The following is a 27,461-nucleotide window of genomic DNA, read 5'->3' on the forward strand; positions in this document are numbered from 1 at the left end:
TAGCTATTTCGGTTTGTCTCTGTGTTTTTTGTTCATTGGTTCATGTGTCTGTTTTTATGCCAGTACCATACTGTTTTAGTTTCTGTGTCTCTTTTTATAATTGGAAATTGAGTATTGTGATGTCTCTACCTTTGTTCTTTTGCTCTGGATTGCATTGGCTATTCTGTTTTTTTCTTTTTGTTCTTCCATATGAATTTTAGTTTTCTTCCTAATTCTATGAAGAATATTATTAGTATTTTTGTGGAGATTGCATTGAACCTATAGATTACTTTTGGCAATACTGTAATTTAAACAATATTAATTCTCCCTATCCATTTTTTTTTACTCATAGTATTGGGTACATATTAGGTATCTTGAATCCGGAGTCAGGTCTTTCATATATGTTTATTTTTGTGGTACTGGTGATTGAACTCAGAGCCTGATGCATCCTAGGCAAGTGCCATACTACTGAGCTATACCCCCATCCCATCTTTCATATTTTTAAAATCTGTAGCTTTTATCTTTTCATTTATTGTTTCTTTTCTATTCTTTGTGTTCTAGGACTCAAATAGCCATAGATGAATCCATGTCAGTCTATTCTTCATGTCTTCAGGCTCTTTTTAATATTTTTCACTTCCTAATGCTGAGTAATTTCTCTTTTATTCCCCAAAGCACTGTTTTTATTTATACAGAATCCTAACCACTTTAGTAGTAGGAGTGGAAGAGGTTTCTTTTTCAATTCAGGGCCTCTGTAATGTTAGTTTATTGTTACCAAACACACAGGCAAGTGGTATCATGGATTTGGTAAACTAATAACAATGTCTAGTCTCTCTCTGCTCGGGCTACAAGGTGAGCATCAATCTCTGCTTCTGTAAGAATTCTGAATTTAGGATTTTCAACTGTAACTACTCCAACTTCTATTTCTGAAGGTTTGAAATCTATTGATAGAATAGTAGACAAACACGTAATTGCAGAATTGCAGTTTCTACTGTCTGTTCAAATAGCCAATCAAATATTTTTTCACTTTTTTTTTTCAAGGGAGCTGGTTGGCTCAGTTTGTTTAACTCCTACTGCAGTGGCTTTAAACCCACACTAGTAACCTGCAGGATCACATTTGTATACCTGAGGGCCTTGTTCTTCATTTATATCATTTAAAATCATACAACTAAGTAGTTTCATTTTAGCATTCTGTCTGTAGACCTGAGAAATATCAGCAGTTCTTTTACACAGCATGTCCGTAAGATTCTCATAGCCATACTTGTATTTCCAATTAGTTGCTTCAGAGTGTGCCCTTTGTACCTGGGATCTGCTGTCAGCTGTCATTCTAGACATCACAGAGCCAGTGTTTTTAGTTATCTTGAATAAGTGAGTCACTGTGCTGAAATCCAATAATTTGTCAGGTACTTTCTTCTGTGTGACAATTACTGCACAGTCCTTCCCTCTGACAGCTTCTGATGACCACCCTGGTTTATACCCTTAAAAGCATATTCTACTTGGTGAAGCTGGCTCTTCGACAAAAAATGGTAATGTGGTGGTCAAATCAAGTGCGGGAACCACAGAATATGTTGGTGCACTCACTACTTCAAATACCTGTAGGCATACAAACCCCTCCGGAAGTTGCAATGACTGCTTCCGGGGCACCTGCTGGTCTTCCTCCCTAATTTCTTAAAATCTGACATCTAGTTTGGTAATCCTACTTCAGCTGTGTCTAATCTGCTGTTTAACTCAGTTTTTCATATTAATAGTTACATTTTTAATTCCTAAAAGATTGTTTTGTTTTTTTTTTCAAACTGGACTTTTTGGGTACTTTTTGTTGTTTCCTCATTTTAAAATTGCTTGACTGATTGTGGTATGAATGATTGAACTCAGGGATGCTCTACCACTGACCTACATCACCAGCCCTTTTTTATTTTTGAGATAGGGTCTCCCTAAGTGGTGTAGGCTGGCCTCAAACTTATGATACTCCTGCTTCAGCCTCTCAAGTTGTTGGGATTGCAGGTGTGCATCACTACACCTAGCACTCCTTTTAAAAATACTTTAGAATACTTCCACTGGCAGTGTTGCCAGTTACTCCACTTCTTGCAGAAGTTCTATCTTCTGCCTCCTGACTTCCCCTTTGCTGACTTCGAATTCGGCACTCCTGAGTCTGCTGAATATTTATAAAAAATATAAAGTATTTAAAAAATACTTTATATTAAATGTATTTAAAAAATACTTTATATTAAATATGTAGTTATTTAATATTCTGTTTTATAATTATATTGTTGGAAGTAAGGGTGACAACAGTACAATTTGTTTTCTTTTTCTTTTGTGGTACTAGCAATTGTACCCAGGGATGCTTTACCAATGAGTTACATTGCTGTCCTTTTTAATTTCATTTTGACACAGGGTTTTGCTAAATTGCTGATGCTGACCTCAAATTTGAGATCCCTTTGCCTCAGCCTCCTGAGTATCTGGGATTATTGGCATGCACCATTCTTTTTTTTTTTTTTTTTTTTTTTTTTGGTTGGGGAGGGTACTGGCGATTAAACTCAGAGGCACTTTACCTGACCTACATCCTAAGCTCTTTTTATTTATTTAGTTTTGGAAACAAGGTCTCATTGAGTTGCCCTGGCAGTCTTCAAACCTGTTGATCTCCTGTCTCAGCCTTCAAGGTGATGGATTACAGGCATGCGCTACTGTACCCAGCCTGTAGTTTTCTTTCTACTGATTAACTCATAGAGACTTACTTCTACATGTATATGGTGATTTTTTTTTTACTGCGAGTTTACATATTTCTTTTAAAATTTAGTCTATGATAGTCCAGAGGATCTGAAATAAAGATACTCTTTTCTTAAGAGAAATTTAATGTGGGTGGATTTTATCAGGAAGTAGGAGAATATTTTTGTCTTGGATGACTTTAGCCACTTGTCAGAGTTCCAATACTCATTTCAGGCATGTAGTATACGCTGGCCTTGTGAGTGAGAAGAGGATCTAACCACTTCTTGAGTAATTTACCAGTTACCTTCCTGATTCCAACTTTACCTTAACCCCCCCCTTTTACCCCAACCCTCCTGGAACTATGCAGTGTTGCCAGTTACTCCACTTCTTGTTTTTTATTGATTTTATTATTATTTTTAAATATACGACAACAGTGGAATGCATTACAATTATTATTACATATATAGAGCACAATTTTTCGTATCTCTGTATATAAAGTATGTTCATGTCAATTAATGCCATTATACATGTAGCAGTTATTCCACTTCTTGCAGGAGTTCTATTTTCTGCCTTCTGTCTTTCCCATTGCTGACTTGGAATTCAGCACTCCTGGGTCTGCTAAATTACTTACCAGATATCCTGCCTAATCCCTACTTTTCAGCTTTTAGAATTCTGTTGCTCTTGTTTCTTGCTTCATTTTCTTCCATGTAGTTATGTGTTATTTAAAATATCTTTAGTAACACTTCTGGTATTTTGGGAAGGTGCAAAAGTAAATATATATTGAATCTGCCATTTCATTTGAAAGCTCCATGTTTTTTTTTAAATTCTGAATTAACTACTAGTGATGTCAGAGATGTGGACTGTCTTATTTCACATACTAGATACCATTTTCTGTGAAATCAGTATATTTTAAGTAAATTGCTCATTAATGTAATTTCATTTTTTTAGGAAGGAATGACCTTATGATTGGTAAATAAATTAAATGCTATGGATTTGAGATGGTATCTTATTAGGTCTTGGGAATATTCTCAAATGGACTTCTAGTATAATATGGTCTCAAGAGTTGGGGTGAGAATGGACTCTTGCCTAATATCGAGAGTTGAACGAGACTTTGGATCAGGAGCTGCTGCCACCACATAATGTTCCCTGCCTGCATAAACTTTGGGTTTCTACTGGTGAGGATTAGGTCAAATATTCTGTCTTACCCTTACCTAGTTATATGAAATAAACATCTTGGATTTCTTTAGGGTACTTTTTGCACTTGTAGAGAAGAGCCAGATGAGCTGTTAAGTCTAAGCCAGCAATCTGGAGGAGAGGGGAGGAAGATCTGAGAAATGATGCTAAGTTAGTTATAATGCCATGGGCACAGAATTTCCAGGTGATATGGTGCCACCAGTTGGTGAATTTCCTAGTTTTACAGTTTACCAGTGTCAGCTTCTGCATCATACTATTTTTGACCTATTAAAAATTACCCAGCTTGGCCTTACATTCATGAACTAGAAGAGAGAATGTTCTTTGGAATTAATGTTTGGCAGTTCAACTCTAATTCAGTCTTACATAGGACAGGTACTCCCAAGATTCCATAGATCTTGCTAAGATTGCAGTTTCAGAAGCACAAAGAGAGAATGGATTAACAGTACACTTTGCAGAGCTGCTTATGACATCAAAGAGAGTGACTCTCTTTGATGACATCATATGGCTTTTGTTTTACAGTGGCTATGATTTTGGCCACATTATAAAGTTGCTTACAGATTCTTCTTTGTCAAGAATATGAATTCTTGTATATTTGGAACCTTTTCCCACCCACCCATTTATTATATGAAATAGTTGATGAAAAGTTACAAACACCTTGAAAAAAATCTATAGGAAGTTGCTGATCAGTTAGATTTGCAGGGGATTTGAATCTAGCAGCACCAGATATTCTTGAACATGAAAGAGTTATTTTTTGAAGATAGCTTTGATGATGCCAAGTACTGGGGGCAGCTCTATTGATTTCAGCATGGATGTGTTCCAGAAGCAGAATGAGGATGTGGATTCCGCTGAGGAGATGAACATCCTAGCAGTCATCAAGAGTATGTATTGGTGATGGTGGCAGGCTCTGCAGGGTGGTCCCAGTCCTAGAGTGGTGCTCCCTGTGCTGACTGTGTACTTATCTTCCCCAAAGGAAACATCTTTTTGAGCAAAACTATATAGATAATTGCACTGGTTTTGTAAACAAGTCTTCCCTTTTCCTCATCCCCAAGCAGTAGTCTAGTTGTTTATTGCTTCTCGTATCCATGGCTCACTTGACCTCCTCCCCACATATTAGCATCTGGGGGTGCTCTACCACTGAACTACTTACTCCTTTAAATTTTTCAAAATTTTAAGATAGGGTCTCGCTAAGTTGCCCAGGCTGGCCTCCATTTGAGATCCTCCTGCCCCAACCTCTCAGATAGCTGAGTTACAAGTGTTGGCCACTGTGCCTGGATTATTTGACACCATTTAAAAATCCAAGTCTGAAACAAAGTGCTACACTATATGTAACTCTTAAAAAAATTAAAGCATAAAGAGCTGGGCATGTGGTGGCACATGCCTGTAATCCCAGGGGCTCTGGAGGCTAAAACAGGAGGATCTCAAGTTCAAAGGCTAGCCTCAGCAATTTAGTGAGGCCCTAAGCAACTCAGTGAGACCCAGTTTTAAAATAAAATAGAATATAGGACTGGGATGTGGTTCAGTGGTCGATGGCCCCTGAGTTAAATCCCTAGTAAACCCCCCCCCCCAAAAAAGAAAGTAAACCAAGATTTATTTTGGGTTTTTTCTTTTTTACCTCTTTAAACATTTACTGCCATATTTGGATGAATTAGGTGTTCTTTTTTAATTTTGAATTTTTTTTAATTTTACAATTTTAATATATTTTTTATTTTTTATAAATAAAATTAGTTATACATGTCAGTAGACACATTATACATAAATGGAGTTTAATTTCTCATTTGTCTGATTATACATGATGTAGTGTTATACAGGTCATGTAATCATATATGCACATTGGGTAATAATGTCTGAGTCATTCTACTATCATTCCTACCCCAGTGCCCCCTCTCCACCCTTCACTCCTCTCTGTCTAGTCCAAATTACCTATATTCTCTTCCTGACCCCCACATTGTGAATTAGCATCTGCATATCAGAGGAAACACTTGGCCTTTGGTTCTTTGAGATTGGCTTACTTCACTTAGCATGATTTTCTCCAGTTCCATCCATTTATTGGCAAATGCCATAATTTCATTCTTCTTTAAGGCTGAATAATATTCCATTGTGTATGTGTGTGTGTGTGTATGTATGTATGTGTATATATATATATATATATATATATATATATATATACACATATCACAATTTCTTTATCCATTCTTCTGTTGAAGGGCATGTGGTTGGTTCCATAGCTTAGCTATTGTGAATTGAGCTGCTGCAAACATTGATGTGGCTGCGTCTCTGTAGTATGCTGATTTTAAGTCCTTGGGTATAAACAGAGGAGTGGGATGTCTGGATTGTTTCTTTACAGATTTTCTTAGGAATCTCCATACTGCTTTCCATAGTGGTTGCTCCAATTTGCAGTCCCAAGGATGGGCATTTTTCTTCATGGAGAAGTAGAATTCTTTCCTGTGTGTGCAGACAACATGGTTTTATTAAGAATTGGGGGGGGGCTGGGATTGTGGCTAAGGGGTGGAGTGCTCGCCTAGCATGTGTGAGGCACTGGGTTCAATCCTCAGCACCACATAAATATAAAATAAAGACATTGTGTCCACCTATAACTAAAAAATAAATATTAAAAAAAAAGAATTGGGAAGGCACCTTGTTACTTTTCTTTTTCTCTTTCACTTGTTTCACTTGAAAATTTAAATGTATCTTATCACTGTAGATATCTTATATGAGACTTTTAATTAGAAGGAACAGTAATTCATTTCAGTATTCTTTAAGAGTAGTGTATTTTTTTTGAACTCTCAAGGAAAAATGAGCTGAATAACTGTGAGATCTAATACAATTATAGGGATCAACTACTCAGCTCTTCTGTTATTTTCATGTCTGTTTCATTTTTTCCATTTGAGGCCTGAGGCTTTCTGATCCTTAAATTATCTTTTCTGTTTCATATCTTCTGCCCATAGTTCTCAATTCCTGATAACCTTGGCCTTACTTGTAAATCTTTGAGGATTATCCTTCTTCCTTGTATGTTTTTCAGGTTTATTTCCCTGTAAGTTCTTGGTTTACTTTGTGGCTTCTGGCTTGGTGTGTCTAGATTCCACATGCCAGGTCATTTAACTAGCTTCTCTTCAGCCAGTGGCTTGGATTCTCTTGGGTCAGATGTCTGTGTATTAGGGGAAGGATGAGTCCTTCTATTCAACCTGTCTGCTGAGGTGCCATGATGACATGATTCACAAGTATATTTCTAAGCTGTTTAGAATTATTTTTACAGTTGTGGAAGGTATAAAAATAAAAGCCCTCTAACCTAGAGAACTAATGATCTTGTTACAAAAGTAAGTTTGGTGAATTGAAAATTTCTGTGCTCGTTATTCTTGTGTGAAAGCTATTCAGTCTAATGCACACTTGGAATTTCTTCATTTCTGGGATTCTAGCCAAGGAGGAAATGCAAGTTTGCAGTCATATTTATAAAGGCTTTAATCTCAGATTAATGTTCATGTTTATTGAAGTATCAGTATCCATAAATGCATCTAAAATTAAGTGAAATATTCTTATAGTGTGAATTAGTAATATAACAAATGGCTTTAGGAACCATTTCTTAAAAATTCATATGTATGGTCAATAGAAAAAAACACAGCATGTTTATAGATGGTAGATATTTAACTATCATCTGTTTGTCTACAACTGAACAGTTTGCAAAACACTCTTTTGTTATGGCATTTGTTCTTTTTAAGAGAGATAATAGGGACAGTAGGAACATACCTCAACACTGTAAAAGGTATGTATGCTAAACCCAAATACAACATCATTCTAAATGGAGAAAAATTGAAAGCATTTCCTCTGAAAACTGGAACAAGACAGAGATTCCGTTTTTCACCATTTCTGTTCAACATAGTCCTGGAAACTCTAGACAGAGCAATCAGAAGAAAGAAAGAAATTAAAGGGATTTAAATAGAAAAGAACTCAAACTATCCCTATTTGCTGATGACATGTTTAGACATATTTAGATGATCTAATAAACTCAACCAGAAAACTTCTAGAACTTATAAATGAATTCAGCAAAGTAGCAGGATATAAAATTAGCACCCATAAATCAGTTCCATTCCTATACATCATGATGAATTAGCTGAACAAGAAATTAGGAAAACTGCCCCATTCACAATAGCCTCAAAAAATATTTGGGAATGAATCTAACAAAGAGGTGAATGACCTCTACAATGAAAACTACAAACACTATAAAAGAAAGGAATTAATGAAGACCTTAGAAGGTGGAAAGATCTTCCATGCTCCCGGATAGGCAGAATTAATATTGTCAAAATGGCCACATTACTAAAAGCTCTATACAGATTTAATGCATTCCTTTTAGGGTTCTGATAATGTTCTTCATAGAATTAGAAAAAGCAATCATGAAATGCATTTGGAAAAATAAAAGATCCAGAATAGCCAAATCAGTCCTTAGCAAGAAGAATGAAGCAGGAGGCATTGCAATACCAGACCTTAAGCTATAATACAGAGTGATAGTAACAAAAATGTCATGGTATTGGCACCAAAACAGACACATAAACCAGTGGTACAGAATAGAAGGCACAGAGACAAACCCACATAAATATAGTTACCTCATACTAGACAGAGGCATCATAAATATACATTGGAGAAAAGACAGCTTCTTCAACAAATGGTGCTGGGAAAACTGGAAATCCATATGTAATAAAATGAAATTAGACCCTTGCTTCTCACCCTGAACAAAACTGTTAAGTGGATCAAGACCAAGGCATTAGACCAGAGACACCCTATGCCTTACTAGAAGGCAAGGCCCAAATCTCTCTCCATCATGTTGGCTTGGGAACTGAATTCCTCAACAAGACTCCTAAAGCACAGAAGTAAAATAAAAAAAATCAATAAATGGGATGGTATCAAACAAAAAGACTTTTTCACAGAAAAGGAAACAATCAAGAACGTGAAGAGAGAACCTACAATGTGAGACCTCTTTGCTACCTGCTCCTCAGATATAACATTAATCTCCAGGATATAAAAAGAACTCAAAAAACTTAACTCCAAAATACAAATAACTCAATTAATAAATGGGCAAAGGAGCTGAACAGACAAGTTACAGAAGAAAAAATATGATCAGTCAATAAATATATGAAAAAATGTTCAACATAACTAGCAATTAGAGAAATGCAAATTAAAACTACACTGAGATTCCATCTCACTCCAGTCAGAATAGCAATTATCAAGATTATAAGTAACAATAAATATTGGTGAGGATGTGGGGATAAAGGTACACTTATGCATTGTTGGTGGGATAGCAAATTGGTGCAACAACCACTCTGGAAATCAGTCTGGAGACTTTTCAGAAAACTTGAAATGGAACTACCATTTGACCCGTCATACCACTCCTTGGCATATACCCAAAGGACTTAAAATCAGCATACCATAGTCATGCGGCAGCAGTGCTCATAGCACCTCAATTCACAATATCTAAACTATGGAACCAACCTAGGTACCCTTCAACATGGATAAAAAGATGTAGTACATATACCCAGTGGAATATTACTCAGCCATAAAGAAGAATGAAATGATGGCATTTGCCAGTAAATAGATGGAGCTAGAGACTATCACTTGGCATAAGTGAAATAAGCCAATTCCAAAAAACCAAAGGCCAGTTATTCTGTCTGATATGTGGATACTGACTCATAAAAGGTGTGGTGGGCAAGGAGGAGTGGAGGTTCATTGGATTGGTTGGGGGTATGGGGAAATGAGGTAGGATGGGAAAGGTAAAGACAATAGAATGAATCAAACATAACTTTCCGATGTTCACCTATGAATACGTGACTAGTGTGACTCCACATCTTGTACAACCACAAGATGGGAAGTTATACTCCATATATGTATGATATGTTAAAATGCATTCTACTGTCATAACTAAAAAGAACAAATAAAAAAGTAGTGAAAAAAGAAAGAAAGAAAAAAAAAATCTCAGCAAGTAGGCAGAAGGGCATGAGGAGCCCTGCTAATTTAAGAGATTAAGAAAGGCCTGGACAGTTTTTGCAGTTTGTTGACTCAGAGCACAGATTCTGGGGCTAGCCATGCTCCTGGCCAGCTAGTTTGACCCTTGCCATCTTAGGGATCCTGCATATGGGAGTACTTCATAGGGTTGTAAGTATTGCTTCGGTTGGTGAGTGTAAAGTGTGCAGAGCTAGCCTGTGATATGGTATGTTCTCTGTTAGTGTGTATCCCTGCACAGGCTCACTAATGGTCATGACAAACCCAAGTATCACACCAGGTTCCCAGCTCTGAATCTTATGCTTTTTTGTATGTTGTGCTGCCTCTGCTGACCTATTAAGTTTAATAGTATGTTCACTCACTTCTATTTTCCAGGTGAATACAACACATATTTTTCTTGAATAACTGAAATTGGCCCAACTTTATTGAATTTAAGTCACATATTTTCTTTTGTAAGATACATTTATTTGAAATATTTATTTTATCTTAAAAAGATGGGACTTGTCAAAGCACAAGTAAGACTTTATTATAAATTCTATATTAAATTTTATTGATTTCACCATGTATTTCTTCCATTTAATTCTTGATATGTTATGCTTTTATATATATTTTCTTTATTCAAAATTGTGAGTTTTGTTTATGGTATGATATAATTGTAAAAAAAAGAAAATTGGTTAGTATAGAAAAAGTGAAAGTTTTCTGGAGGTTCCACCTCTGTTTCCTCTGACTGTTCTCCAGCTGCACTATTGAGAATTCCATGTGACACAAGAATATTTGTGTTGGTGCTGGAAGCAGAAGCACGCTGCCACCCCCGTTCCTGGCACCAGAATGCAGTCTCTATTGTGAATGCATACATCCAGTGTTGACAGGGCAACTATCAAGGCTGTGGTTGCCAGTGTGGTCATTATCACTTGTGTTGCTGTCAGTCCTGTGGCTAACAGCTGCTTCTTCCTATTTTGCTGATCCCTGGCAATTTTATTGGTCTACAGATCCTTTTCAAGAAGTTTCCTTAACTCTATATACAGCAGCCTTACTTTATGTGGTATAGTGTGACTGAAGGAAACCACGTTGTCCTCCAAACCAGATCATGTTCTGTGGCTTTCTTTGGTTCATACCTGGATTCCTGCTTTAGAATGAGTGTCCCCTCTCCAGTTTCCCACTGTGTTCCATGAGATTTCTAGGTTCTGTGTTGTAAACGGGTCCTTGACTGGCTTGATTCTGCTAATATTCCCTGTCATTCGCAAAATCTGTTATCTCTCTTCTGGAGTGGTCCTAGTGAAGGCTAGGCTGTAAGTTTGTGCTCTGAAAGAGTAGTGTTATAATGAAAGTGATTTTGAAAAATCACTTGTGATTGACTAAGGGTTTATTTAATACCAGAGTTAATTAGAACTATTGAAACTGGCAGAAGAGTTTCAGTGATTATTTTACTTACACATTATGCTAACTTGTTATTTTGTAGGCCAGCATAGACATCTTTAACTTAAAGTCTATTGAATGAGGTATAACTTTCCTAAGTCCTTGATATAAAGCATTTGTTTAATTTGACTCCGTGTGCTTATCAGGGGTTATCACTGTTACAGCCTGCTTGTGGGAGTGGTAAGCCTCTGTTGAATGCAGCTATGAAAGGACTACTTTGATAGCTGGGTGCTGTGTCCTTATAGCTGCAAGCCTGCCTCTTCCTGTCTTGGCCTTTTAGAGTGACTCTGAGTTCACATTTCCAACCTGTTCTGTTTACTTTAGGGACTAATTTATTTATTTTTAAAAAATTTGCTGTCATTGTGATCTACAAAGTGTATATTCAAAAGAATAATGCTTTAAATGCAGTTTTGGTAGCTAGAGGTATATGTAAAGTAGATTAGGCAATGAGTAGGAAGTATTAAGAGCAGTCATCTTGGGACTGGGAATGTAGCTCAGTGGTAGAATGCTTGTATAGCATGTGTAGTGCCCTGGGTTTGATCCTCAAGATTGCCAAAGAAAAACAGAAACAAAATGTCTTTTGTTGTTTAATAGCTATTGCTTCAGTTTTTTAAGATGAAAATTCTAGAGTTCTTGTCACAACAATGTGAATATACTTAATAATTTTTGAACTCTGTACACTTAAATATAGTTAATTTGGTGAATTTTGTTACCACAAGAAAAAATAACATCCTTGGTGGCATATAGATTTAAAAGATTAAGTACAGGGTTTTTGATTTTTATCTTGCTTTTCTGTACTTGGTTCTATTTACTCTTACTTTTTTTATTTTCACAGTGCTAGGGATTGAACCCATAGCTTCTGCTTACTAGGCACTAAGCTACATCCTGAGTTCAGTTCCTCTTTTAGTATGAATTGGATCAATAGATTAGAGCCTTGGAGGAAGCAGAGCAGGGCAATGTATAGGAAACAGAATTCATTGATTTGACATTTATTAAGCACCTTTCATATAGCAGGCTGTATGCTTTTCATTTATTATTTAGAAAAATAAAGGACATGAGCCCCGGATAAACAGGAGAAGAGTACAAGTCTTACTACTTCATTTGAAAGAACTGTAGAAGCCTCCTTATTGTAAAGCAGGAAATAATGAAGAATTGTGTATGCCACTAACAATTTTATTAATAAATTATGCACATGTACACTGTATTGAATTTTCAAAACTTTGTAATGAAAAATTTCAAACATTCATGAAAGTGGAGGGAGGAGTGCAATCTGTTACCAGATGGCTTCCACACATAGCCTCTTTCACTATCCCACTGCATTTTTGGAGCCAGTTCTTGTTATGTCATTTTATTTTTAAATATTTCAGTATTTCACCAAAAGATAAAAGCTGTTTTCTTAGACTTAATCACAATACCATTATCACCCCAAAATTCTTTTAACACTTTTTTTTCAGTACCACTGAACTATACCCTCAGACCCTCTTTTTAAAAAAAATCTTGGAACAGTGTCTTGCTAAGTTGTCAAAGCATGCCTTGAGCTTTTGATCCTCCTGCCTTAGCCTCCTGAGTTGCTGAGATTACAGATGTGTGCCACCATGTCTGGCTGCTTCTATACTTTTATTTTATTGTAGTTGATTTGTTTGAATCAGAATCTAAATAGTGTAAAACAAGGTCCAGGTGCAGACTGGTTTTAGTTTTAGAGGTTTGATCTAATTCCATTTTTGTTGCCAGGATATTCATAAGCCAGGTAGTGTACCTACAGTCCCAGCTATTCAGGAGGCTGAGGCAGGAGTATCCCATAGTCCAGGAGTTCTGGGCCAGTCTGGGCAATGTAGTGAAATCCTGTCTCTTTAAGAAATAATATTAAAAAATGCACACACACAATAGAGCATCATCTTTTTTGAATATTTTTAGTTCTAGATGGACATAATACCTTTATATTATTTATTTTTAATGTAGTGCTGAGGCTTGAACCCAGTGCCTAACTCATGCTAGACAAGTGCTCTACCACTGAGCTGGTCTTTGTTTCTAATAGTATATTATGTCTGGCTGTCTTTTTCTTGTGATGCTAATAACCACTTATAATTTTCATAAATTCGTTATTTAATCATATGTTTGTGTAATGTTGCCATTCCAATTTTAAAATTCCTTCATTTATAAGCTAGAATACTTCTGTAGAGAAACTCTTTCTACAAATGATTTTGTTACCCATAACTGTAATTCATGTAGGGAGGACGGGCATACAGGAAGAAAGACTCAAATGAGTGATTAATTCTTTCTATTTATAACTCTTAGAGAGTCATTAACATTACCAGAGATGGCCAATGATATTTTTTCCTTTATTTTAAAAAATGTCAATGTGCACACATGAATTTTTAACATTAAGTTAATTGCAGTTATTCTTATCAATGATCACATTGTTCTTTCTTTGTCTAGTAAGAGTGCCCTCTGGTTAGCTTCTAGATCTTTTTTAACATGAATGCCTCTAAGGGCTTCAAGGGCTGCTTGTTTCTGATAAGACAAGATAGCGGCTTCATCTTGTGCATTTCCAAACATAGGTGTGGAATCAGCCCTTTCTTCAACCAGCCTTGATTCATTTCATTGAGAAATTGTATTTATAGACCATTATATTCTGTATACCACAGGTTGGTTGTTGCCTAAGGTATTTTTTTTTGACCAGTGGTACAGAATAGAGGACACAGAGACTAACCCTCAAAATTACAATTATCTTATATTAGACAAAGTTGCCAAAAACATGCATTGGAGAAAAATAGCCTATTTAACAAATGGTGCTGGGAAAACTGGAAATCCATATGTAACAAATTGAAATTAAACCCTATCTAAACCTATCACAAAATGGAATTAAATTTAACCCTAATTAAACCTCTCTCTCACCATGCACAAAACTCAACTCAAAATGGATCAAGGACCTAGGAATAAAACCAGAGACCCTGCATCTAATAGAAGAAAAAGTAGGCCCTAATCCATCACGTGGGATTAGGCCCCAACTTCCTTAATAAGACTCCTTTGGTGCAAGAATTAAAATCAAGAATCAATAAATTGGATGGACTCAAACTAAAAAGTTTCTTCTCAGCAAAAGAAACAATCTGTGAGGTGAATAGAGAGGCTACATCTTTGGAGCAAATTTTTACCCCCCACACATCAGCTAGAACACTAATCTCTAGGGTATATAAAGAACTCAAAAAGCTAAGCACCAAAAAACCAAATAACCCAATCAATAAATTGGCCAAGGACCTGAACAGACACTTCTCAAAAGAGGATATGCAATAAATCAAAAAATATATGAAAAAGATGTTCATCATCACTAGCAATTAGAGAAACGCAAACCAAAACCACTCTAAGATTTTTATCTCACTCCAGTCAGAATGGAAGCTCTTACGCAAAAAAACAACAATAAGTGTTGGCAAGGATGGGGGAAAAGATACATTTATACACTGCTGGTGGGACTGCAAATTGGTGCAGCCAGTATGGAAAGCAGTATGGAGATTTCTTGGAAAATTGGGAATGGAATCACCATTTGACCCAGCTATCCCTCTCCTGGGTCTATACCCAAAGGACTTCAAAACAGCATACTACAGGGACACAGCCACATCAGTGTTTATAACAGCACAATTCACAATTGCCTAAGGTTTTTTACAGCTAAGAAATATATTATTGTTTAAAGAGAAGAAAAAATTCTTCATGAATTTCATACTAATTTTTTTTTTGAGAGAGAGAATTTTTTAATATTTATTTTTTTAGTTTTCGGCAGACACAACATCTTTGTTTGTATGTGGTGCTGAGGATCAAACCCAGCGCTGTGCACATGCCAGGTGAGTGCTACTGCTTGAGCCACATCCCCAGCCCCATACTAATTTTTTCCAATACAATACAATTGCTGGCCTAGTGAAGGGAGGAAAGGCAGCTTTGAGGAGGTACATCTAGAACAGAAGCATGTTTTTTGTGCTCTTGTTTTATTGTATAGATATGGCTTCAGTAACTTGCTATTAAACCAGCATTGGGTTTTTGACTCAAAGGTTGAAATTCTTATTTCTAACTTATAGAATTTGAGTTTTCCTCTTTCTTAAAAGAATACTCATCAGCAATTCTTAATAATTTGTAATTGCGGTCTTTTAGAATTATTTTTAAAATTACTTAGATTATTTTTTACTATATTTGAATTCCTTTACAATTTGAAACTATGTCTGATGTGATCAGTCTACCCCCAAATATTTAAAGAATCAGTGACTTCTTCTCAATTAAAATGAATTATTATAAATTTTAAATTTCTCTTTGGTTCTAGGAATTGAACCCAGGAATGCTTTACCACTGAGCTATATCTGCAGACCTTTTTTTTTTTTTTTAATTTTGAGACAGGGTCTCACTAAACTGCTTAGGGCTTTGCTAGTTGCTGAGTCTGGCCTCAAATTTGTGATCCTCCTACCTCAGCCTCTGAAGTTGCTGGGCTTGCAGGTGTATGCATATCAGGTTGAAAGATACTGAATTTTATTTTAGGGTTTTCTAAATTTCCAGTAGAGTTCTTGGTCAGCATTTAAGACAGTAAACAGAGTTGGTTAAAGTTTTTGAGTTACCAATGAAATTCTCAGCCATTTTTTTTTTAAAGAGAGAGAATTTTTTTTTAATATTTATTTTTTAGTTTTCGGCAGATATAACATTTTTGTTTGTATGTGGTGCTGAGGATCGAACCCGGGTTGCTCGCTTGCCAGGCGAGCATGCTACTGCTTGAGCCACATCCCCAGCCCCTCTCAGCCATTTTTGACTATCGTCTAAGAGGGTTTGATCCAGTCATAATTTATTGACTAGATCTTATGTTATAGACGCTGGGCTAAAGAAAGAACCATGAGCAAAAGGAGACATGATCTCTGCCTTTGTGGGGCTTATAGCCCAGGGGGAAAAGGTGATAATTCAATAAATGTAAAATTCCAACTGTAATAGTCATTAATGATGTATAGATTCTTTGCTGGTGCTATAAAGACTTCTAAGTGTGGAATTTCTTCTCTGAGAAAGAGTTAATTAGGTCATGAAGGGAAGGAAGAGCATTGCAGAGGATGGCATATATAACAGACTGGGAAGAAGCTGAGAAGTCTGATAGGACTGAAAGAATGCTGCTGTTGTGACAGGAGAAGGAGAGAGTATTACAAAATGAAAGGTCAAATCATAGGGGCCTGGTGGGCTGCACTGAATGAGTAACTTGAGGTATAACTTAGGTATAACTTAGGTAGCATAAAATTCACTCATTTAGTAGAGTTGAGCAGTGTGTTAGTCAGCTTTTTTTGTCCCTGTTATGAAAAGACCTGACAGGAACAATTTTAGAGGAGGAAAAGTTTATTTGGGATCACTTTTTTCAGTTTATAGATGGCCTGCTCCATTGCTCTAGGCCCAAATTGAGGCAAGAATAGTGGCAGAAAAGTGTTATAGAGGAAGGCAGGTCTGGACATGGCCATCAAGAAGCAGAGTGGGAAAGAGCTTTCCTCATCACAAAAAAATATAAACCTAAAGGCATGACCCAGTGATCTACCTCCTTCAGCCACACCCTACCTGCCTACAGTTATTACTCAGTTAATCCATATCAGAGGTTAAACACATTGATTAAATTAAAACTCTTGTACCCCAATCATTTTTCCTCTGAAGGTTCTAGTATTGTCTCACACATGAACTTTTGAGGTATATTTAACATCTAAATCATAACATGCTTCTCGGGTCCCCAAAAGCTCATGCTCATCTCACAATGCAAAATACATTTAGTCCATTTCCAAGAGTCCCCATAGTTTCAACAGTTTTAGCTTTGCCCCAAAATCCCAAATCCAAAGTTTCCCTTGAGACTCAAGGTAAACTCAGTGTGAGCCACTGTAAAAATCAAAAACAAGTTACATGTATCCAATATATTAAGGCAAAGAGTAAATATTGTCATTGCAAAAAGAAGAAATAGGGACTTAGAAGGAAGGGATGAGACCAAAGCAAGACTGAAATCCAGCTGGGCAAACAATTCCTGTAGTTCCATGTCTGGTGTCTTGATGCTTTTTCCAAAGGGATTATGTAGCTCTGCCCCTGTGGCCTGTCTGTTGCAGCTCACATGGTCACTCTTTTGGCTTGCTTCTGCTTAATTCCTGTAGTTTTTTTTGACAGGATGTGTTAGGTTGGTGGTGGCGACTTGGTGGCAACTTAGTGGTTACTTAGAACAAAGCAGCCTGCGCGCGGAAGGAAAAGAACATCAATCAGATGCCTGCGGAAATGCCTGTCAATCAGCCAGATCTCCTGACTAACGCCTGTCAATCAACAGGACCCCCTGGCCAATCCTGGAGTTCAGCCAACTCCCCTGACCAACTCCAAGGGGGCAAGGAACCCTAGGAACACCTTTTCCTGTCCCAAGCCCTTTCCTTCCTGCTGTAAGCCCCATAAAAGTCGAGTCCGGTTGAGCTTCCATGCGGTTTCTCCTCAGACCCTTCCCCTGTCCCCTCTGTGGGTCTGATCGAGTTCCGCCTGGGAGTGATATCTCAATAAAGCCTGTTCAGCAGCCCTTTTTTTTTTCCAAAATAAATTTTTTTTTAATTTTTCTTTTTTTTTATTGGTTGTTCACAACATTACAAAGCTCTTGACATATCATATTTCATATATTAGATTGAAGTGGGTTATGAACCCCCAATTTTACCCCAAATGCAGATTGCAGAATCACGTCGGTTACACATCCACAATTTTACATAATGCCCTATTAGTAATTATTGTATTCTGCTACCTTTCCTATCCCCTACTATCCCCCCTCCCCTCCCCTCCCATCTTCTCTCTCTACCCCATCTACTGTAATTCATTTCTCTCCTTGTTTATTTTCCCATTCCCCTCACAACCTCTTATATGTAATTTTGTATAGCAATGAGGGTCTCCCTTCATTTCCATGCAATTTCCCTTTTCTCTCCCTTTCCCTCCCATCTCATGTCTCTGTTTAATATTAATCTTTTCTTCCTGCTCTTCCTCCCTGCTCTGTTCATAGTTGCTCTCATTATATCAAAGAAGACATTTGGTATTTGTTTTTTGGGGATTGGCTAGCTTCACTAAGCATAATCTGCTCTAGTGCCATCCATTTCCCTGCAAATTCTATGATTTTGTCATTTTTTATTGCTGCATAGTACTCCATTGTGTATAGATGCCACATTTTTTTTTATCCATTCATCTATTGAAGGGCATCTGGGTTGGTTCCACAGTCTAGCTATTGTGAATTGTGCTGCTATGAACATGGATGTGGCAGTATCCCTGTAGCATGCTCTTTTAAGGTCTTCAGGGAATAGTCCGAGAAGGGCAATAGCAGGGTCAAATGGTGGTTCCATTCCCATCTTTCCCAGGAATCTCCATACTGCTTTCCAAATTGGCCGCACCAATTTGCAGTCCCACCAGCAATGTACAAGTGTACCCTTTTCTCCACATCCTCACCAGCACTTGTTGTTGTTTGACTTCATAGTGGCTGCCAATCTTACTGGAGTGAGATGGTATCTTAGGGTGGTTTTGATTTGCATTTCTCTGACTGCTAGAGATGGTGAGCATTTTTTCATGTACTTGTTGATTGATTGTATATCCTCCTCTGAGAAGTGTCTGTTCAGGTCCTTGGCCCATTTGTTGATTGGGTTATTTGTTATCTTATTGTCTAATTTTTTGAGTTCTTTGTATACTCTGGATATTAGGGGTCTATCTGAAGTGTGAGGAGTAAAAATTTGTTCCCAGGATGTAGGCTCTCTATTTACCTCTCTTATTGTTTCTCTTGCTGAGAAAAAACTTTTTAGTTTAAGTAAGTCCCATTTGTTGATTCTTGTTATTAACTCTTGTGCTATGGGTGTCCTATTAAGGAATTTGGAGCCTGACCCCACAGTATGTAGATCGGAGCCAACTTTTTCTTCTATCAGACGCAGAGTCTCTGATTTGATATCAAGCTCCTTGATCCATTTTGAGTTAACTTTTGTGCATGGCGAGAGAAAGGGATTCAGTTTCATTTTGTTCAGCAGCCCTTTTAAATCTGCCTCCTTTGGTCGCTGCCTGCCTTGCCTGATCTGACATCTTGATCTGACAGAATGTCCTTTGTTACTGGCATTTCTTAGTCTTGGGGGTCTCCACTGCAGCTTTGGCGTCCTTTCAGTGGCAACCCACAGGGTCTTGAATCCTACTGCGCTTTGCTTGGCCTCCCTGGACTTCCTTTGAAATCTTGGTAAAAGCCTCCCCCATGACCCCCTAACTCCAGCATCCTGCAATCTTATAGAACCAGCACACGTGGAGAACACCAAGGTCTGCTACCAGTAGCTTAGGTCTTGAGCAGTAGCCTAGCTTCCTGGGACTGGGACTGCAGTAACCTGAGTGATTGGGTGGCTAAAAATGGTGAAACAACTTCCTTTCTTCACCCTGTGCAAGAAGAGTATCTCCATTGTTTATTCTCAAAGGAATTTTTTACTTATATATATATATTCATGAACCTGAGGTGAATGTGGTCTTGCCAGTTCCTGAGATATTTCCTATTGTTTTTGAGTAAAATATTTACTGTTTCTTCAGTGGCTTATTCCCTTTAACAACGACATTATCCTTAGTCCCAATTTTACTTGTAGTTTTCTGGCCACACTGCAAGTTTTTAGCTATGCTTTCTGCTCCTGATTATCACAGTAAATTTGGCTAAAAGCCACCACCAATACCCATGCCACCCCCTGAAGACTGTGCTGTTTTGGAAGTTCCTCATCAAATTAGTCCATCACCTTTAAATTGAGCCTCACACAAGGTCTCAGGACCTGGGCAACATTTAGACAACTACTTAATCAGAATGTAAAATGAATTTCCAGTAGAGTCTTCTTTTTCCTCTAAAATCTCGTGGACCCAGTCTTCACTGTTTGCAGTCCTATTGGCATTCTGGTCTTCTGAGCTCCCACCAGATTCACTCATTAAGCCCTGCTTACAACAATCTAAAGCTTTTCCATCTTGCATCTCTAAACTTTTCAAAGTTCCTCCCACAAATTCTAAAAAGCCCCAGAAGCTTCTGAGTCATATGATGAGGTTAGTCACTCTAATGACCCCACTTTTTGTTACCAATTTCTGGTTTTAGTCCAAAAGACCTGACAAGAACAATAGTAGAGGAGGAAAAGTTTATTTGGGGTTCAAGGTTTCCGAGCTCTCACTCCATAGCTTGCTAACATGATTGCTGTGGGCCAGAGGTGAAGCAGAACCTCTTGGCAGAAGGGTGTGGCAGAGGAAAGCAGCTCAGGACCTGGCACCAGGAAGGAGAGAGAAAGTGTTCTCCAGGGACAAAGTATTTACATCCCTAGAGATCCACCTTCTCCCATAGTAGGCACTTATCCATCTGCTTTGTCTCTGTGAATTTTCTTTTGCATTGATTGCAAGGAGTAGAATTCCTGAGTTCTTAAATTTTAAGAAACTGCCAGACCAGTTTTTCAAACTGCCTGTTTCATTTCATTCTCACCAGCAATATGAGGGCTTCAGTTTTTATATTGTCATTAGTATTGAGTGGCTTTTTGATTATAGATATATTCTACTGGGGGTATAAGTGATATCTCATTGTGGTTTTAATTTTAAGCATCTTTTTTGAGTTTATTAGCTATTCATGTGAAATGTCTATTAAAATCTTTTGCCTATTTTAAAACCAGGTTGTTTTTGTTAGGGATCAGATAATTATTCCCTAAAAATAGGGTATTTTTGGCATGCTGAACAGTTTGATCTAAAAGAAATTAAGAGACCTTAAGGGCAGGCTTAGTATCAAGGTCTCTCTAATCTTATCTTTTGTCCTCTCCCAGAAGGGCAAGGAGAGGTTCTCTGTGTAATTTCCTTATCTGCATTTGGACCAGACTACAAAAGGGAGCACTGCTGACTTTCATTCCCACCTTGAGATCCCATTATCTTAGAGAAGAGCATTGGGGACTGTAACATGCTTGGACACATTGCTATTACAAGATATCTGTATCTGGGTTCAAATTCCAAAGAGAATCATTTTATAAGGTTCCTACTCAAAATTGTGTTCCCTTTTCTCCTCTTCTCCAATAGAAAAAGTGGTATATAAGTTTCTGAACCATGCTGGAGTAGTGGGTAATTACACTGTGTGATAATTTTTGTGTGTGTGTGTGTGTTTTAAATATTTATTCTTTAGTTGTAGTTGGACACAATACCTTTGTTTTATTTATTTATTTTTTTGTATTGCTGAAGATTGAACCCAGGGCCTCACCTGCCACTAGATGAGCATTCTACCACTGAGTCACAACCCTAGCCCCAAATGTGTGTGTGTGTGTGTGTGTGTGTGTGGTGTGTGTGTGTGTTTAACTAATTCATCGGTCTTTATCAGTTTATTCTAGCATAGCTTCAGAGGTCAGAGGGAAGATTTTCCTTTACCCCTATAGATTCTTGAGTTCTAGGAGGTCTTCATATATTCTGGATACAATTCTTTTATCAGATATATTGCCTAATTTTTCCCAGTTGGTAACTTATCATTGGTGTAATTAACGGGGTATTTAAAAGTGTAAAAGTTTTAAATTTGATTGTTTGATTTAATATATATTTTCTTCTTGAAAATATATATTAAAAGTGGTTGTTGAAGCCAAACTGATGGATTAGGCTTCCCAGGAAAAAGCAGCAAAGGATGAGAATTTAAGCTTTCAGGGACTTGAACATTTAATGTCTCAAATGTTAAGAATGTTGTGTATGAAAGTCAAAAGAAGTGAGTGAACTTGTCACATCAAGTAAGAGGACTGGACAGTGTCTTTCAGTCTAAACAGCATGGAGAGCATTGGAGAGCATGTGGACCTTTTTATATTTATATTATTTTTGCATTGTGGACCTTAATACACAGAATGCAGATTGCAGTTTCTTTAAATGTATGTGCAGAGTGAGAAAAAGGCAAAGGTGAGTGTAGAAAACTCTTAGAAGAGCAAACTAAAGGGAAAGGTAACAGAATGTGGGTGAGGGAGCAGGTGAAGTTTATTCCTTTTCTTTTAAAAAATTTTAATGACAAAAGAACCTTCTTATTTAGTATTTAAGTAGTGATCCAGATATTATGCCTGCTTTGGAAATTATGTTGGCATAGGTGTTGATCTATTTAAGGTCACATGAGTCTCCTATTTGTCAGTTCTTAGGCTTCTTCTCCATTTATTTCTTCAAAACAGCTTTAAAATTAAAAAAATAATAGTGATACATGTATGTAGTTTTTTGAAAAGTGAAACAAAGGCAAAACTCTCTTATTTAGAACCTTTGGGTCAGAAATAATTTGGAATTTAGAATATTTCTGATTTTTAGAAAGATAATGTGCTATATACTAAATATTATAAAATAAGATCATTGAGGTTTGGGTTAATACCCCTTAAACCCATTACTATTTCTTCATTGAAGTATGATTATACTGAATAGTCCTGGTACAGTCTTTGACTTCTTTGTCAGTTCAGGTTGACTTTTTGTCCCAAAGTAGTTCATAAAAGATCAGTTCTTATTATTAAATAAGTAGAGAAAGGCTAGGGTTTGTTTGTTTCTTTGTTTAGTAGTTTTCTGAATATTAAACCTGTGATTAGGTGATTGACAGTCATGTATAAACATAGTGGTACTGGGCTGCTATTGTAGCTTAGTAGTAGAGTGCTTGCCTAGCATATGTGAGACACTGAGTTCAATACTCAGCACTCTATAAAATAAATAAATAAAGTAAAGGAATAAGAATATAATACACACACACACACATATACAGTTGTACTTTGTTCTGCTCCTCCACAGTCTTTTTAAAACTTTTTATTGGTTCTTTTTAGTTACACATGACAGCAGAATCCATATTAATATAATTATACAAGCATGGAATATATCTTATTCTAGTTAGATTCCCAATCTTATGGATGTACATAGTGGTGGGATTCACTGTTGTTTTCATTTGTATATGTGGGAAAACTATGTCAAATTCATTCCACTGTCTTTCCTTTGCTTATTCCCCCTCCTTTCCCTCCATTCCCCATAGTCTAATCTACTCTGCTTTTGTTCTTCACTTTACCTCCACCCCTCACTGTGGATTAGCTTCCACCTATAAAAGAAAACATTTGACCTTTGGTTTTTTGGAACTGGTTTATTTCACTCAGCGTGATAGTCTCCAGATCCATCCTTTTGCTGGCAGTTCTCATAAAATTATTCTTCTTTATGGCTGATTCATAAAAGATCAGTTCTTATTGTTAGGGCACCTAGGTTGGTTTCATAGCTTAGCTATTGTGAATGGAGCTGCTATAATACATTGATGTGGCTGTGTCAGTGTGGTATGCTGATTTTAAATCTTTTGGATATATGCCAAGGTGTGGGCATACTGGGTCATATGGTGGTTTCATTCCAGGTTTTCTGAGGAATCTCCATACTGCTTTCCAGAGTACTTGAACCAATTTTCAGTCCCTCCAGTAATGTATGAGTGTACCCTTTCCCCCCCACTTTCTAACATTTATTGTTAGTTGTATTCTTGATAATTACTATTCTGACAGGAGTGAGGTGAAATCTCAGTGTAGTTTTAATTTGTATTTCTCTAATTGCTGGAGGTGTTTACCATTTTTTCATGTATTAGTTGACCATTCATATTTCTTCTTCTGTGAATTGTCTGTTCAGTTCCTTTGCCCATTTATTGATTGGGTTATTTGTGTGTGTGTGTGTGTGTGTGTGTGTGTGTGTGTGTGTGTTAACAGTCACATCAATGTTAAATTCATGGACTGACTTTCAGATAGTTTTATGTTCACAAACCCTCCTAATTTTCTTTGTATCTCACTTTCTCTTATGTATTTTCTGTGCTACTTTCTTGACAACTTCTGTGATGTCATTTTCTGACCCTATATTGAACACTTAATTTGCTTATTATTTTTAATTTCTAGAGTGCTTAGTTTTTCCTCTTTTGTATAGATTTTCATATTTTATCTGTATAGATGCTCTTATCTATCTTTTAAAAATTTATTCTAATTTGTTATATATGACAGCAGAATGCATTTCAATTCATATTATATATATATAGAGCACAATTTTTCATATCTCTGGTTGTACACAATGTAGAGTCACACCATTCATGTCTTCATACATGTACAGAGGGTAATGATGTCCATCTCGTTCCACTGTCTTTCCTACCCTCCATGCTCCCTCCTCTTTGCCCTATCTAGAGTTCATCCATTCCTCCCATGCTCCCCCCCATTCCCATTATGAATCAGCATCCTTATATCAGAGAAAACATTCGGCATTTGTTTTTTTGGGATTGGCTTATTTTACTTGGCATTATATTTTCCAACTCTATCCATTTACCTACAAATGCCATGATTTTATTCTGTTTTAATACTGAGTATTATTTCCTTGTGTGTATATATACTACATTTTCTTTATCCATTCATCTATTGAAGGACATCTAGGTTGGTTCCACAGTTAAGCTATTGTGAATTTTGCTGCTATAAACATTGATGTGGCTGTATCCCTGTAGTATGCTCTTTTTAAGTCCTTTGGTGTAGACCAAGGAGTGGGATAATTGAGTCAAATGGTGGTTCTATTTATGGTTTTCCAAGGAATCTCCATACTGCTTTCCATATTGGCTTCACCAATTTGCAGTTCCACCAGCAATGTATGTATCTTTTTAAAAATTTTTTATTTTATTTATTCTAATTAGTTATATATGGCAGCAGAATGCAGTTCAATTCATATTACACAATGAGAGTACAATTTTTCATGTCTCTGGTTGAACACAAAGAAGAGTCACACCATTTGTGTTTTCATACATGTATACAGGGTAATGATGTCCCTTTCATTCCATTGTCATTCCTACGCTTATACCACCCCCTTTCTCTCCCTCCCCTTTGCCCTATCTAAAGTTAATCTCTTCCTCCCATGCCCACCCCGCAACATCCCCATTATGAATCAGCGTCCTCATATCAGAGAAGACATTTGGCTTTTAGTTTTTTGGGATTGGCTTACTTCACTTAGAGCAATGTATGTAATCTTTATGTATGTATGTATCTTTAAGAGGATATTCATTGGGCTGGGGATGTGGCTCAAGTGGTAGCACGCTCGCCTGGCATGTGTGCGGCCCGGGTTCGATCCTCAGCACCACATACAAACAAAGATGTTGTGTCCGCTGAAAACTGAAAAATAAATATTAAAAAATCCTCTCTCTCTCCTTCTCTCTCTCTGTTAAAAAAATCATTACTTAAAAAAAGAGGATATTCATTGACTTAGAGATTTTAAAAATTATTTTTTTTTGTTGTATGTTTTTATTTTGGTTCATTTCTTTTGGAGCTCTTCTGAGTTTGAGTAGTAAATAAGAAAGTCCTGGCCCCATTTCACATGTTTCTGTGAAATGGGGCCACAAAAGTTAGATTGTGGTGAACTGAGTTGTGCAAGGTGAGAAGGTGAAGACCGTTATAGACACCTGAAGAAGTTTGGCTGTAGATGGAAAGAGGATAGTAGCATTGCAAGAATTTTTTATTTTTGTTTTTAAAGGTTGAGAGATGCATAAGGCACTTGAAATTCTGTATTGATATTGAATTTATTTATATCATCATCTAGTGACATAAAGTACTTATTCTGTGCGTTTTCATTGGAGAACTGATATAATGAGGACTTCAAGAAGGAGAGGGTGAAAATATGGAGAGGAAGCTATCTGACAGAGTGAGGCCCCTGAGTTAGCCAGGTGAGGAGAAGGGTCAGAATCCCCAGGTAAATTCCCAGAGCTGGAATTTGCATTATATACTGTAGTTTGCCTAGTTCATGAAAGGGTTTCAGACTGTGGGTAAGTTTATAGAACTGATGAAAGGAACTTTATAGTAAATATGGCTTAAACAATGAAAATGCATGATCTCATGGTCATACCCTGGCCATGTGGGTTTCCCATACAAGGAAGTCTGTTAGGAGAAAAAAAAATATTCTTCTCTTGTGGAAAGAAAACATCTATACTACCTTGGAACAAGAGATTTGTGCTATAACCATGACAAGAAGAAAAATACATTTACTAATAGTACTTGTTTATGATTCTTTTCTGTGTACTTTTAGATGATGGTTACTGACACAGATAAGGTTTCTAGCATAGCTCCAGAGACATGTGTACTAAAAAGGAGCCATGTAAGCAGCAGATAGCCTTCTGTGTGCTGGGAAAAAGCTCAGATTATGAAAAGCAGGCAAATACTAGCCTTTCTTGTCTACTGTGGCATATTGCTGTATTCCCATTTGCTAGCAGTTCATGTTTGAACTCCATCTTTGTTGTTGTGTAAAGGCTGTTTCACTGCAGTTGTGTTTTTGTGGAAAGTATACCAACCAGAAACAGTATGATATGAAAATAATTATAAATTTGTTTCACTGTTTTCAGAAGAAGTAATTCAGTCTCCAAGATCAGTAACTTTCTGAACAAAAGTTTGATGTAATAGCTCTGTGAAGAAAGACAAACTGTTTCCATGATGCACAGAGTTTTTTGTTTGTTTGTTTGATGTTTAGATACTGGGTATCAAACCCAGGAACATACTACCTCAGAGCTACATTCCCAGTCCTTTTTATTTTTTTATTTTGAGACAGGGTCTAAGTTGCTGAGTCTGGCCTTGAACTCGAGGCTCTCCTGTCTCAGCATCCTGAGTTGCTGGGATTACAGGTATGCATCACCATGCCCAGCTATCAAGCTATTTTTAGGGATAGTTCCCTACAAAAATATTAGAGGAAATCCTAAAAATTGAAAAGGAGCAGAATATGAATCCTATCATGATAGTAATCATCTGTATTCTGAAAATATGTTTTCCTACTTTATTTCAGTAGGGAACTAAGTTTGATTTCTGTGATGCCATCAGAAATGCATTTCTCACAGAAAATCAGCCTTTTTATGGTTGTATATATTCATTGAAAACATAACAGTTCTCTTGCCAGCCTATGTGGAATGACTTCATCTTTTTATTTTAGCTCTTTAAAAAGCATACTTTACAAAATATCTGAAAAATAAAAATAAAAATTATTTATATTGCTGTCTTATTAAGCTGCTTATTAGCATTTTCATGATTTACCTCCTAGGATTTTTGCTTATATGTATATTTACATGGCTGTTAGTTATAGTGCATGTATAATTTTCAGCACCTGGTTGTTATCACATCTGTGCTTCTGTACTGCTTATAATGACCATATAATATTCCCTCAGTTGTACTAATAACTATAGTTCACATAGCTTTGCCCCAATTTGG

The 27,461-nt window shown here is 36.8% G+C and overlaps 1 protein-coding gene and 1 pseudogene across 10 annotated transcripts in view; one reads left to right on the plus strand and one right to left on the minus strand.

Moving 5' to 3' along the window:
* Positions 1 to 27,461, plus strand: part of MARCHF8 (membrane associated ring-CH-type finger 8) — a 131,856-nt gene that overhangs the window by 16,472 nt on the left and 87,923 nt on the right. For 2 of the 9 annotated variants that reach the window (XM_081268524.1, XM_081268525.1), the window contains exon 2: positions 4,678 to 4,751. The exons of 5 other annotated variants lie outside the window; for them this stretch is intronic. The gene's annotated coding sequence lies outside the window, so the exon portion shown is untranslated. Of the gene's footprint in view, positions 1 to 4,677; positions 4,752 to 15,036; positions 15,108 to 27,461 lie in introns of all 9 variants that reach the window. 2 more of the 9 variants (XM_081268526.1, XM_081268527.1) reach the window with 2 other exon arrangements.
* LOC308634653 (proteasome subunit alpha type-6-like) lies at positions 802 to 1,398 on the minus strand (annotated as a pseudogene). Its single transcript has one exon. The product of its transcript is annotated as a proteasome subunit alpha type-6-like (transcript).

Source organism: Spermophilus citellus (assembly GCF_964194105.1).
Source record: "Spermophilus citellus genome assembly, chromosome: 15".
NCBI classification, from domain to species: Eukaryota; Metazoa; Chordata; class Mammalia; order Rodentia; family Sciuridae; genus Spermophilus; species Spermophilus citellus.